The sequence below is a fragment of the Pterocles gutturalis genome, unplaced genomic scaffold (assembly GCF_000699245.1).
Source record: "Pterocles gutturalis isolate BGI_N339 unplaced genomic scaffold, ASM69924v1 scaffold5463, whole genome shotgun sequence".
Classification (NCBI taxonomy): Eukaryota; Metazoa; Chordata; class Aves; order Pterocliformes; family Pteroclidae; genus Pterocles; species Pterocles gutturalis.
The window spans coordinates 23,920-34,185 of record NW_010125381.1 but is presented as its reverse complement, the minus strand read 5'-3'; positions in this window follow the sequence as shown (position 1 = coordinate 34,185).

The following is a 10,266-nucleotide window of genomic DNA, read 5'->3' as shown; positions in this document are numbered from 1 at the left end:
GACGGTGCCCCCCCCCCCCCCTCAATCTTTGTTTTTCCTTCTCTTTTTGTTCAGTCATTTTTAACTGGAGAGGGGACAGAATGGCAAAAGAAAGCCCAGAGACCTCTAAAGTTTTGAAAGTTAAAATGGTAAATTTAGTGTCTCATTTTCATAGGTTTTCTTGCTCATAATTTCCATAAAGCATGTCATGGCAGGGCTGTATTCAGGCATCACTTACAGCAGCTCCACACCACCAACTTTGATGGGTTTTAGTCTCGACTTTTAACCCATGTGATAAAACTTCCTGGAAAATCCTGGAAAGGACTTACCATACCCTTCAGTGATGTCTTAAAATTTCAACTTGTTTTTGGCAAAATTGTTTCATCAAGCGGTGACACATTAGACCTTAGCAGAGAAAGAACTATATCAGTCTCTGGCAGGCTGATTCACAGTGTTGCTTGAAATGTGAATTGTATTGCTAAACTTTTCTGATGTGAACAGAAACACATTAAATAGGAAGCAAAGTGGAAGGGTCAGAACACAGTGTAGAATCCTTCTTTTCAAGTGTCACTTGTCAATGCAAGTACAATTCACCTAACCTTGTTGCCTACAGAGCAGAGTTCTTCCTTCCTTCCTTCCTTCCTTCCTTCCTTCCTTTCCTTTCTTCCTTCCTTTTGTTCTTTTTTCTCTTCCTTTCTTTGTCTCTTTCTTCCTCCCCTTCCCTTTTCCTCTCCTCTCTTTTCCTTTTTTCCCCCTTCCCCCTTTTGTCCCTTCCTGCGCTCCTCTGTCCCTCCCTCCCTCCTTTGTTCTTTTCAAAAACTACTGACTCTGGGTAAAAAGAGGCAATTTTTAAAATTAACATTGGCATAGAAAAAAGTACAATGTCCTGCTACCTCTCAACCTCCGTTCTGAGGATTCCAGAATTGTCAAAAAAATAGTTTTTGAAAACACAGAATTCTGCTCAGAAGCTTGGGTCAACTCTCATAGATATCAGTGAAAAGTCAGGTCATGATGACTAAAACTGCTCTGTAACAGTAATCTCAAAGTAATAATCAAAGTCTAGCTCTTTGCTTTGAAAACCGTGCCTGAGCTCCTGGGCTGTCATTTGGGACCCAAGTGCGGCTGGCAGAGCGTGGGCGCTGGCGGAGGGCGCAGGACACAGCCAGCAGGACCCAGGCAGCATCTGCTGCTCCCCTGGGGCTTGCAGCACCGCCTGGCTGCTGTTTGCCCTCGGGTTAGTGATGGGCTTCACTCGAAAAACAAAAGAAGGGGCTTGTGTCAGAGTCAGCGTTGATGCAGGGGACAGCCCTTGAGGAAAGCAAGCCCTCGAGCTTGAGACCACTGAGCCCCCAGAGCTCGTGGGGGCAAAAACTTAATGTTAGTAAAGTTTGAGTCCAAACTGTTTCCTGATAACAGGGAAGCTACTGGAAGGTTGTGCTGAGCCTCGGTGACAGCCCAGGCGCTCTCCCTCCTCAGGCTCTTCATCCCATGCCGAGGATGAGCCTGGGGAAGGCAGGGGTTGCCTTGCACCATTGTTTGGGGTCATGGGTGTCACCTTCCTGCTGATGGTCCAGGGACATCACTGGCCGTGTCTGTGGACTTACCTGTCTCTGCCAGAGAAACAGCACCTTTCTTGGGATGGCAGAGAGATACCATGCTGCCCTGCACACCCTGCTAATAAGGGCTGGGGACGGGTACCACCTGTGTGTGATGAACTCTGATTTGTGTGTTTGGGCTAGGTATGCCTTCCGCTTTGGCTATTTCTCATAGGCAGGTGTGCTCCTAGGGCTTTGGACATGGGCAACCAGGGGAAATAATGCCTTCTGGCTGGAAGGGAGCTGCCTGAGCCGCATTTCACCACCCCATATGTCCCACTGCCCCACTCGGGGTGTTTCCCTGGAAGAACCTCCCTGCACAGGAACTACCCACAGGGTTGGAAACATCCTACTGCTCAAATCATCGTCTTGTGCCTCAGATGATCTCTCCCTGCAGCAGGGCACGCCGAGAGCTTCAGGTAGCCAGCAGCCCTGGTGAGCTGGTGGGTGCAAAGGACAGTTCACCTCCTGCCTTTCACAGGCAGCTCACAGGAACTGGTGCACTGTAGAACATGGCAGCTATTCTGGTAGTATAAACACGTGTCAGACAGCTCACACTGATTAGTAAGTGTCACCTAATAACAGAATCCGCCATCAGACATGAGCTCCATCCATAGACGTTCACTTTGGATTTACAAAAAACCCTGTGGGACCAGCAGTCAGGCTTGTTACATTTCTTGTGAACTACACCTCTGAAATCCTTTGCTTACCTCTCTCTGCATGTCAAGGCAATTAATGTTGGTTTTTTATTATTATTTCAGAGTGGGTCAGTCCACATATACATAGCAACGAAAATGATGCCAATAGAGTCACATGGCAGGAAATAGAACGTTAACTTGATCCTGGCTGTGCTTTTTATGCTTAACAAGAGAAAATCAGGAAATAAGGAGAGTGTTGGATTTAATTTTGAATTTCCTGCCCCCTTGCTGTTTGTTGTCTTGAAGATAACACCATCTAAACGTACAGGGTCTTAAAAATTTAATTTCCTTTTTCTATTTCCTTGTTCCTACTGCTCAGGCTTTCAGTCTTCTGTTGTGGCTCCTCTTGAAGTAGACTTGTTATAATTCTGAGTGTGCTTTCTGGTTCACACTGTATTTACATTCCTCTTGTTCCTTTCCACTTCTGTCCTGAGCGAAAGCTCTCCATTCCCGCATGCAGAGTCAGCCTGTGGTGCTAGAGGAAAGCACAGAAAGGAGATTTTGTTGATACTGCCAGACCTTTTGTATTTTCCTTTTCACTGTTCTCTCCATGTCACTGAAGATGACTGTTGCCCAACAGGGCATGTCAGTGGACCTTACATAGGAGGTGTTTGATCTCAGTGTTCAATATGCTCTGAAAGAGCAAGAAATCCTCTTTCTAGAGGCCAAAAATAAACCCCATCTTGTCATTACACCTTGAGACCAATAGGCACAAGCAGAGATGCTTTCCTGTGATGTGACTGAGCTCACTGGTGTAATTTCCAGCTGCTTCCACCTCTGTCAGGATTTTGGCTATAGTTATGTCCTTGCTGCCCTTGCTCTCCAGGGGCTGGAGGTTGCACATGGGACAGGGAACTCACTTCTCATCTCACAGTGGATTCTTCGCAAAGAAAGACCAACAAATTCAGAAGGATTCTGGCAAGGGACATAGTTGTTCCATCCAGGCCTCTTTGAAAGTTCGGTGTTTACCCTTGCTTGGTGTCCTGGTTTTGGCTGGGACAGAGTTAGCTTTCTTCATAGCAGCTAGTGAGAGGCTGTGTTTTGGATTTGTGCTGAGAAGGCAGCTGATCACATACTGATGTTTATGGTTGTTACCAGGACAGTCAAGGATTTTTCAGCTTCTCTGCTGTGCCAGTGTCTGCAGGTGCAGGAGAAGCTGGGAGGGAGCACAGCCCCAGTTATTAGCCTAGGATTTTACTTTAGGTTTAGGATTGAGACTGGCCAATGGTCTATTCCTTATCATGCATACCATGCCCAGTGTATAGATGAGGGTCTGTCCAAAGTGCCCTCTGTCTCTCTGTAGGTCGCTTCTCTCCCTCACAGATGTCTTGCTCTGTCAGTCAGCTCTTGGTCTCTCGGACACTTGAGCTCTTATCTCTTTTCTGGGATTGCGGTTTGGGGACTTTCTCTGCTCCAGGATTGTTAGCTGGGAATGGGCTGAGCCTTAGTCATCGGGTGGTGAGCAGTTTCACTGTGTATCACTCATTTGTGTATTTGTATATATTACTGTTGTCATTATTATTATCATTATTCTTTTCAATTTTTTTGTAGTTAAGTTATTAAATTGTTCTTAACTCACGAGTCTCTTTTCCCTTTGCTCCCTTAATCCTTTCCCCCATCCCCAGGGGTGAGAGAGTGAGCAAGTGGCTGTGTGGTTTTTTGCTGCTAGCCAGAGTCAAACCACAACACTTGGTTAAAATACAGGGTCCACAGTTAGAAAAGTGTCTGCTGTCCTCACACATTTGACTTATAGTCTGTGGGGTTTTTTTTGAGCTGACTCTTTCAGTGATGTAAACCTGCACAATGTTTCCCATCATTAGATTTTTTTATATGAGCCATTCTTTTTATCAATGCTAAAAGGGCATCACCTATTCTTTTAGTGTGGCCTGGCAAGCAACACTCTGCAGAGAAGGAAATAAAGCCACATTTTCCTAACAGAGGATCTTTTGCTGATTCTAACCAGGCACACTACTTCCCACTTAAAATCTGAAACAAATTAAAGGGCTTTGTATATGTGGAAATTATTTTCTAATAATGGGCAGGTATTCTTGTTTAGCATTTATGTGCATATAATTCCGGTAGCAATTAACATCTTAATGAAATCTTTACATAGAATAATTTTTTTAATGAAAACACAATTGTGAATATGATTTGCTGCTCCTAGCAAACCAAGCATAATTAGACCCAGTTTAATAATGTGCAAAACTATTAACATATGAAGAAGGTACTCTGAAAATATTTCTGTGATGACACAGGATCAACAGAAGAAGCTGAAGTTACTTTTCCCAAGGTCCTGCAACATAGATGAGGCCGAGATGCTGTTGCAGTTACATCATGCCAGTCCCATTGGTGAGACACTCAAGCATTTATTTGCAGAAAGCCTGTGCACTGTGAACCTTTATTTACCTTTTCTCGCCCAAGGATTTTACCCCTTGAGCAAGAGATGAAACCTCATTCAAGTTTAGATTTCAGGAAACTCAAAACTCAATGAGAAATTAAGGTCTTGTTTGGTTTGGGGATTTTGCCATATTATATCCACTGGTGACAGCCGCTGATGGGGCTTTGTCAGCATTGTCCCCAAGTGCATACGGGCAAAGCTGCTATTTGCACTGGTGGAGATTAGCCAGCTCCCAAACAGGAGTAAATTGCACAAATGCAAATCGCAGCTTGCTGCGCCTTACTGACTTATACTGAAGTCCCTGCCCATGGAAGGGGGGGTTGGACTGGATGATCTTTAAGGTCCCATGCAACTCAAACCATTCTGTGATTCTGTGACTTGCATAAAGGGTTTTGACAGTCTCACTATGTTGGATCTGCAAGTGGAGCATTTCTCCAAGGCTAGTGGCTAGCATGTGTTTGGATGCGACATATCGCACCTAAAGCAGAGCAGTGGAGAGGACAGGCAAGCCATGAAAAATGCTTTGTGGTGGCTTGATGCATTCATTGGCCAAGCAACTCACAGCCCTCCAGCTTTCCTGCCAGAGTACACTCTGCAAAACTTCTGATAAGCCTGTGCCCAAGATCTGAAATTACAGCAAAGTTTTCATGCCTTCTGTCCAGGTTTTGGTTTGATTTTTTAGGTGAAATAATCATCCTGTTCTGCTCAAACTTACACCGGGCAGAGCAAGAAAGGACGGAGGTGGGAATCATCTCTGGATGCCTTAAGAGCTTAGAGGCCATTAGAGGCACTTTAGCAGGGCTTGGCCAAGGTTAAATCCAGCTGGGCTTTCTGTTGCTGAGATCCGTTTTGCCATGGCATCACCATTATTTATACATCGGGACTCGCATTTTCCAGTGTGGCTGTGGCTGTGTACAGCCGTTTTTGCACACCTAATTAAGCCCAGAAATCCATGTTTAGTGTTCTAGAGATGACAGAACCACCCAATAATCTTTAGCACTTATGTACGTATGAAATGGTGCGTACAACATCAAAGCTGTGTACACACATTAAATAATTCATCCTTGTAATAACCACCAGAAGGCGGAGGGGAGAGGCATTAGCTAAATGGCTCATCCCCGTTCTTGCAGCAAATCACTGGCAGAGTCAGGGTTAAGCACTGTGAGGGTTCAGTTCAGAGCTTTCTGCTTCATCTATTAGCTTTCACTTCTCTGCGGTGGATGTATGTAGCAGCTCATATGTTATTTGGAACATTTCCTACTCCAAGACATTCTCCTGCGGGAAACAGCTCTGAGTCCACACGAATAAAATATTCCTTAAAAATAAACTAGCGATCCCTGGGCTGGAGTGGCTTGTGCTGTCAAGGAGAGGCACCACTACACAGATTAGCGATGCTGCTTGAGTCGCACGTGATGCTAACACCCACAAAAGTGTTGTGACGCCAGGAGGCCGCGCACCCACCCGCTCCAGCAGCGGGCAAGGGCACCTGGGTGCAGAAGCATCAGGGAGCGTGGCGTGGAGGAGGGCTGGGTGCTGGGCAGTGGAGAAAAAACCCAGAACAAGATGAGCGTGGCAGCTGTGCCAGTGGCTTTCTGCTCTGCTGTGCTCAACCACCAAAGTGTACAGACCTACCTTGGTCGCCCTCCTAATCGCTGTTGTGATCAAATTCAATCAGCTGTCACCAAAAATGACCTAAAAAGCAACCCCCAAATCCCTTTCAAAACACGAGGGTTTTGAGACTAGTGAGGGGTTTCCTTCCCCTCTCTCTCAGCCTTCCACCAAAGTGAGCAAATGGAGCACTACTGGAAAGCTGGATTTCTCTGCAGACATCCTGTAGCTTTATGATCAGGATGCATCCCCTTGCATGATATTATTTGCACAGTTCAGTTCTGTGTCACACGCGTTGGCTTTTGTTTGTCTCTTCCCCTGAGCGGTGAGGTGTACGACACCTCTGAAAAAGCCCATCTGCAGAAGGCAGCTTTCTGAGGCTGGTAGAGACGGTATCCAATGCTCTGGGACAGAGCCAGCTCAGATGCAATAATAATTTGATGTTTCACTGGCCAAGGACGGTAACTCTTGTTATTCTGCTGACAATTTGCAGGGATATGGTTCTCCACATGGTGTGTTTCTGACAGACAGGCTATTTTTCCAAGAAGCCTTTGGACTTCAGACATTATAAATGTGTTGCTGATTTATTTTAATCTAGGTTGTCATTTACTGTAGTTACCTTTCTGCTCAATACAAGTTTACTTGTGAAGTTCGTATTGCCCCTTTGGGCTGTTAGCACCGAGTCCACATATTCTTTAAAAAGCCACTTTATCTTCAAAGGAAACACCCTAAAATTCCTGTATGTATTCCAGAGCTTCACACAATGTACAAGAGGCTCTGGAGAGACCTAGATAACAGGGACGTTTTCTATCTAGATATGTTTGGACATTCCTTTATAGAGCATGTGGAAATATATTCCATTTGCAAATAGATACACCCTCCTCCTGTAACATGAGTCAAGAGGAGAAAGCCCACACAGTTGTTTTGGTTACTTAGGAACTTCCATGCCTGATTAATCAGTTTCTCTCCTCTGCTTCGAAGAACCTAATTGAACTTGTCATTTTATTCCTCTGAAATATAGATTTTAAAAATCCTGGCATTTCTAATATTTATTTTCCACACTGTAGTTGCCAAACGTACCTCCCTTGAGGACAATATAGATTGGCTTCCATATGAGCTAAGATAATCTTGTACATTTTCTGGTTCTTGCCTATGGGGAATGGAGCATCTTCTGCTCTTTTGGTGCAATTTGGCAGGAACTGAGCCCATTCCTATACCATGGGGTCTTCTGTATCAGCAGTGCACCTCTTTTTCTTGCTCCCACCACATCTTTTCCCTCCAGCATCTTCCAATTACAGTATTCCTTCCATTACCATTAAATTTAATATAATCCATCAAGTAGTCCCAGAGGGGATATCTTTCACTTTGGATTTATCTGCTAATAGACGCATGGTAGCAGATGATCTCTCTCTCTCTCTTTTCTGGGAGATTATTAATTACTAACACAATTTTATTGCAGAAACCTGACAGTCTCCAAACATAGTCTCGTATCTTCCCATTTCATTTTAATTTCTCCAGTGTAAATTGCTGCCTGACAGTCCTGGTTTCTATAGGTGCCCATTGCGTTCCAGCATAATTCATAAAAAAAATAAATAAATTATTTTATGGGTGTATTTCTTCTTCCTTAGCTCCCCATCCACCATTTGATTCTGTTCTCTTTGGCACATTTATACACTCATTTTTCACAGGTTTATAAATGTTACAGTGAGGGCCTTGGATCAAATTCTCAGCTATAGGCACAGGGCTCCCATCTAGATGAATAGCTTCTTAGATTTAAGGGCAGAAAGAAACATTAGATGTCAGTTCTTACTTCCTGTATATCACAGGCCATTACATTTCACACAATTACCCATGTATTGAACCTAATAGCTTCTTTGGCTAAAGTACCTCTTCTAGAAAGGCATCCAGCCATGATTTGAAACTCTCCAGAGATAAGAATCCACAGCCTCCCTTAAGGATTTGTTCCAGTGGTTAATTATCCCCACTCTTAAAAATATATGCCTTATTTCCCGTTTTAATTTGTCTGGCTTCAGCTTCCAGCCACTGGCTCTTGTTATGCATTTTTCTGCTGGTTAAAGAGCCTTTTCGTAGCTGGTATTTCCTCCTGTGGAAATACTTCACATGCTACAAGAGAGTCATCTTTCAGTCTTCTCTTTGATGAGAAAACAAATGTTACAAGCTAGGTCTCTCACAGAAAAAAATGGATTCTCAAGCCATTAAATCATTTCTATGGCTTTTTTTGGCACCTTCTCCAATTTTCCCTCACAAGAAATGACATTGATGTGTCTGGCTGCGATCTGCAGGAGGAAGCCCTGCTGCCTTCTCCTCTCTCCATGTCAGCTGTAGTCCAAGTGCCATCAAGACATGGCCATGCATACACACAACACTTGGGTCTGGTCCTGGGAGGTGATAAGCTTTCTCCATCAGTTCAGCACAGCCTGCAAACTGAGTCTTGTCCTTCTCAGGACGAGGAGGCTCAGGACAATAACACGGTCTTTATCCAGATGTGTATCTTCCCTCCTGCCATCCTAATGCACTGTGAGGTTGGCAAGAAGGGCCACGCTGCCATGTGCTCCCCCCTTGGCCAGGATGGCTGAAAAACCTGCTGCACCTACCAGCGTGCCTCTCCAGGGCCAGCTACACATCAGGGGACTCCCCTGGCCTCTGCTGCTCTCCTTCAGAAACAAACCTCCCAAAAAGGGTACAAAGCGTGGGGTGATGGAGGAGCAAGCACAGTGTGGTGTGCTAGATGGACTTCTCGGGCACGGTCCATCGGGGGTCCACCACGGAGAATCTCTTTTGGTTTTTTGTGTTGTGCTTTTCTCCCCCAAGAGCTGGCAGCTTCTCTGCAAACAATGGTACTTCCAGAGAAGAGGTTCATGAGTGGCCATTCCCGTCTGGTACTCGGGCGAGGAAGAAGCAGCTACTGAACAAGTGCACTGATGTACCTAGCCTGTCCAGGCTGAATGTTTATTTTTATTAGTGATGAGTAGCTGTGAGTGTCTCTGAATGTCTCTTCTAGATAATGAAAGCTTCACTTCAAAAACCAAACAACAAATAGCTTTAAGGAAGTGTTATGACCGAACTGGGAAGCACTGTTGTTTCTGTGGCTTGCAGACCCCAGGGGGAAGCAAGGACTGGAAGCACTTTGCATCAGGCTCAGGCTGCCTCAGGTCCATCTGTGTTCAATTAAATCCTGGCCAGCTAGCGATGCCCATCACTGTGCCTGCTGCTGAACTCAGCACTGCTGCTGCAAGAGGTTAGATGTGGCCAAAGTCTAAGGCAAAGGGCTGATGACTGAGGCCCCTTGCCCATGTGTTCAGACCAGGACCAGGGTGCCACCCCACAGCTCCTATTTAGGTGCATATAAACCTTTATGCTCCAAAATGGAGGAGCTAATGGTTGTCACTAATTAAGTGCCTTTAGACATTAGATGCTGACAATGTACGTTGAATTAATGAGATTTAGAGTGCCTGAAGTTGGCATATGGTGGGATTTAGATCTGCTTACGGCTCATGGCAGTACAGGACAGGGAAGGCACCAGGCAGAGTTGCCTGTGCAGGGATGCATGGCCCCAGCCCTGTGCCTGTCCTTGCTGTGCAGTGTTTCCTGCATTGTCCTCAAGCATGCATGCAGGGATGGCGACTGGTGCCAGCCAGCTTCCTTTCACCTGTACCAGCCAGCACTGAGAAAGTGCTTTGACTCTGCTCTTTGAGCTTTGTTAGCAGGCTCCAAGCACACATCCCCAGGCAGGAAATCAAAGGCAGTAAATACGTTCAGACTTTCAAAGCAAGGTTAGACCCTGTGAGGTGCACTGGAAGATTGTGTTTGCAGGCTGCTGAAGGCAGCCGGAGAAGGAAGAGGGATGCTGAGTGCTCTGCAAGACCTGCCCCTGGCTGAGGAGCCATCAGCCCCAAGGTTTGGTTTTTAACTTGGAGCCCCACCAGAGGCATTGAGATATGGTTTGCTGTGTCACTGCCAAGTGGCC